The following is a 5,274-nucleotide window of genomic DNA, read 5'->3' as shown; positions in this document are numbered from 1 at the left end:
AGCAAGTGACTCAGGGAGACTTGTCGACCAGGAGCCAAAGTGAACAGCAGTGTCAAAATCCACCAAAATCTGTGGGGAGAAGGCACAACTTATATCACACCAATGAATCATAATACTTTTTTTTTTACATCTGTTAAAATAAATAAAGAAAAAAATGGTCTTGCATACGTCTAAAGTTGGCTTTCATCAATCTTTTCCGGCACAGGATCCTAGTTACTCAGCTCACCTCCGCTGCTGTGTTGAAAGATTCCTCTGGTGGTGGAGAGCCTTGACAGGTTGTTTTGAGCCATGAGTCTGGAGTTCATTTACAACCAGTCAGGCAGGAGTCCTGGGGGAGACTGATGCTTTTTGACATCCGGACAAGCAGATGTTCAGAGGACATGAATAAAACATACAGCCCATCTGATCACAGACCAGAGACTTTCCGAGTGTCTAATGAAATTAAAAAAAATAAATAAATCCTTTGTCAGAGAAGTGTGATGCTGCATGAAATATGCATGATATTTTTGCAGCCTGACCTGGGTGTCTAAGCAGGGCTCAACTGTGGTTATGACAATCAAAACTGACACAGGTTTGTCAAACAATTTAGGTGGTGAATGGGAAAGAAACTGAATGCACCGCTCGTTCCCAGCCCTGGATATAAACAGAAATATTATGACCATCGACACCCAAGTGTTTATCAACTGATAAAACACCATGTGTGCCGGGCAGTGAAAAAATGCATGTCCCTTGGTACTTTTCACATGTTTTGCTCTTTCAAAATCTGAGTGTTTATTTTTCTTTTTTCACAAAAAAAAGTGAGTGAAAAGACTGGGCTCATCAGTTCAGCTCAGCAGGGGGGATAACAGAATGCGTTACCACACTACCCACTCAAAGCTGGTCCTGTACTGTATTTAAGATGGAAAAGCAATCACACTCACAGGTGGGACTTGAGCTGCATGCTGGAGAGCAAGGCTTTTCATTCAAGTAAAAATCAAGGCGTGATTGGTTATTGTTTTACTTGATTTCTTTATATTCTTCCAGTTGACAGGCAAGAATTGTTTTAAGAGTTTTATTTTCATTTTCATGTGTCAGTCAGTGCACTGCAGTTCTTTTAATTCTTCAGTGTAGAAAGAAATGTTTTCAGTGTACTCTCTTCCTATATGGTAGAAATTGGTATGAATTCAAATTTATAAGTGAATAAAAGCAACAAGTAGGTCTCAGCACTGTAAATTTTATAGTTAAAGCTTCCCACATGATTCAAACTATTCAGAGCCTCAAGTACCCTCCAGGTCAATTATGGAAAGAAAAAGTAAAGGAAAAGAGACCCTGGATAAGATTCATAGGCCGAACCTGAGAACTTGTTGATAAAGGCATAATGGAAGTGCAATGTTACCCTATTTGAATTGCTTCCTATCAAGTTTTCTTATTAAATGTTCTTAACAAGAAAGTTCTGTATGGAATTTGAGTCCAAATAGTCTCATTATCAACAAGAGGAAAGGTCCAACAGGTCACTGAGAATATTCTTTTTCATCCTACTTGTTTCTGATTCAGATAACCTTGTTTCAGATCTTTTGCAAAAATTGTGTTTAATTTTTCTCAGTTCTACTCCTGAATTTTTATTTATTGTATATGAAGACTCTCGTTTTTGGAAAGTTCCTAAAATAAACTCATTTCTGTTCCACACAAGCTGAAATTATCTCATTGCAATGGGTATTTCTTTTCACTTGTTTTAAGAAAGTAAGGTTTTTTGGACTAAGGTAAAAGTTTTTATGAGTGGGTTTTCATTTTGTCCTCTTGTGTGATGTGTGAAACAGTCCTGCCAACGATCAAATTATTTCACTGATATGGTCACAATCAAAGGAAGTGAAGAAGACATTAAGCTGCTGGACATGTAATGTAAACAATCTTTAAGAACATTCTGAAATGCATTTACAACATCTGCCAAGTCTTAAAGGATACACACAATACATTTTTGCAAGTAACATTGAATTTAAACATAACCTTTACAAGAAGACTCCACAAGGCATTTTAAAGTTTGAAAAGAAATGAATTAAAACACCATGTTGTCTTCTCTGCGTCGTCCTTCTGTCTTCCAGCAGGAGCTCAAGGCCCAACACACCATTACTCACATAGAGTGTGTGAATAAGATGTTGAATCATGAGTTGCATCCTGTGAGAGGTTCGGTGACAATTTATAAAATCATAGAATTAGAGAATGTAATTAATAAGCTTCCAATAGAAAAAGTCTGCACTGCCCAATAAACCAGTAAGTGTGTGAAATTCACATACATGTGTAGAAGTATGTTAAAAACTACCTGGTACAGATACAAATCGGAGACGTAGGCAGCAATGCCAAGTGTCTGGATCCTAGGGTCTGACTAACGTGAATGAATGACGGTAACAACACTGTTAGACTTTAAACACCAGTCATCATTCCACAATAAAACTCTCCCTGGCTCCAACTGAGTAACTTTGTGACAGCTATGTTTACTTTGCAGATCAAGATTTTACATATATAACATAACATATTACCATTTTATAAAATATGGTGGAAAGATGAAACTGTTAAACAGTAGTATGACTGTCATTTAAAAAAATAGCTCAACCTCTAACAACTACAACATTTAAGTGCTGCCTAAATCCTAATGTATTTGAAATAATTGGCTGGTAAGCAAGTCTGAAAGCATCCATTCAGCCTTTAATATAAAGCAAGTTTTGCTAATATAATTGTTTACTTAAGTAAAATTTTAAATGTAGGATTTTAACATAAGCCTAATAGATGTTTTGCAGTAGATCATCCCCAGGAAGCGCTCAGTCCTGAATCCCACGAGTGTCTCGATTTCTCACGATAAAAAAAAAAAATTATGTATCATAGCCTGGGATAGAGGAATACAACAAAAGGATTGTAGCAAAACCAAATCCCCTATGCAACAAAAATAAGTAGATTGATTTTCATCAAGATGTCAATCGATGCATCGTTTGGCTGATGGCATCAGAGGGTGGAGTGTCACATTTTCTGCCGATGAGATTGAACGGCAGCGAGGGGCTTAGTGGCAAATACAATCGAGGAGTGTAAACATACTGAGGGTTGCAAGAGGCCGATCAATGCCCCTAGTCTCGGATTGATTAATTACCCCAAGAAAGAGACTGAGGTGTGAGGGCACCAGAGAAACCTGATCAGAACAAGATTTATCACCTAATCTCTGAATCATCACTCCCTCCCCCTCATGGTTTTCTCTTCTCATACTTTATTTTTTAGATCTGCCCTCATCCATTTACTGACCTGGGTGTGTGATGTGAAAGTGTGAATGACTCCTGTTGTAGAGTTTAAACAGATAAGAAGCTAGGCTATGTATTTACTGTAACTTACATGTCTGAAGGATATACTGTATAGCCTGCAAATATCGTATGACCTCACTGTATTAACAAGTAAACCAACAAGGCCTATAAACCCAGAGTTCAACAAAGCACCTGAAAATAACTCACTACTGAATATCAATCAAGACTCTATGACAATAATGAAGTAAATGATTTTGTGAATTATGAGACCTTTTAGAAATATGCCCCCTAACTCACTGGATAAGATAAAAAATTGTAAATTTGATAAGTTACATAAACATTTGAACATAAGCAACTGTGAAGGCCTCAGCCCCAGCCTTCACCATGTGAGGGCCCCTAAACCACCACCAGCAATGGAATTAGCTATATAATTTTCTTTTGTTTTCTTTGTTCATGTGTACATTTAAGTTGTAGGTAGATGTTAGGCATTTGATTTGACATTGGACATACGCAAATAATCAATGAAACATGCACATTTGATTAAGTTTATATTGTTAAAGGGTGTAAATTTTCTTTTTTTAATTACCATTTCCTGGTTCATGGATGGGAGTGGTCCGGGCAAAAAGATTGGACTTCTTCTTCTTCAGCTATTTTTTAATGGCAGCTGGCAGTCACCTTTGGGTGCATTACCGCCACCTTCAAGACTGGAGTGTGGATCAGAATGGCCCCTACCTACCACCACACCAAAATAACCCCCCTCAGTTCACCTAATATTATCTTGTAATAAGATAAGTGCTCTGTATCGTATATCCCCTGACCTTTGTCCCAACACCTCTGGTAACCTAAAGTTCATCCCACCTCTTGAAACAGTATTTTTAAATAATTACCTCTCCTGTCTGAACCTGGGACAGGTTATTAAAACATGTTCCACTTTTTCTTGTACTGTACATATTTCACATTCCCCTGTATTGTGCTTCTTGATCAACTTCAATGTACTATTTAAACCAGTATGCCCAAATCTCAATCTTGATACCATATCTTCATCCTTCCTATTTCCAGTACTCCCTCTCATTTCGCCTACTTTCCTTTGAATGTTATAATAGAACCAACCCTTGCCATCTTTGTCTCACAGTTCTTGCCATTTCTCTTTCAGTTTCCTTTTAATCAAACTCTTTACCTCAGCCTTACTATAGCTTACTTTCACACAAACATTTCATTTTTTAAGCACAGCTTTTGCAAATTCTTCTGCTAATTCATTTCCCTCCACCCCAATATGTGCTGGTATCCAAACTAGCCTAATATCTATTCCAGCCCTCTGACATCTGAATAGTATACAAGCTATTTCCACTATTATGTCTTGCCTTGAGTCTGTATGTTTTGAATACTCACTAAAGAACTGCTGGGATCTGATCCAATGCGGACTTTCAGTGGTTTATATTCTTCTACCCATTCTAATGCTAGTAAAATAGTTAGTAATTCTCCTGTGTATACTGAGAGATTATCACTGATCCGTTTGTTTGAGTTCACATTTAATTCCGGTATAATGAATGCTGATTTTACCAATTCACTGTCTTAGATGCATTTGTATATATTTTAAGAAATCCTGCATAAGTTCTATCTATATATCCCGTAATTCTCCTGTGTATACTGAGAGATTATCACTGATCCGTTTGTTTGAGTTCACATTTAATTCCGGTATAATGAATGCTGATTTTACCAATTCACTGTCTTAGATGCATTTGTATATATTTTAAGAAATCCTGCATAAGTTCTATCTATATATCCCGTTACTTCACGTTGTGTCACACTGTCCTTCTCCATTTCTAAAAAACTCATATCTATATTTACTTTCACAAACATCCAAGGTGGGATCACAGATAATGGAACAGTATGACTTATATGTCCTCCAAGCCTGCCTGACTAATCTTACCTTCTATCATCATGCAAAACTCCTCTGACCTGAACTGACCTTTCTCTTTTTCTTGACAACTTTCCAGTAGTCTTTGAGTGGGGT

The sequence above is a fragment of the Monopterus albus genome, unplaced genomic scaffold (genome assembly GCF_001952655.1).
Source record: "Monopterus albus unplaced genomic scaffold, M_albus_1.0 scaffold14.1, whole genome shotgun sequence".
In the NCBI taxonomy this organism is placed as follows: domain Eukaryota; kingdom Metazoa; phylum Chordata; class Actinopteri; order Synbranchiformes; family Synbranchidae; genus Monopterus; species Monopterus albus.
This window is presented reverse-complemented; position numbering follows the sequence as displayed.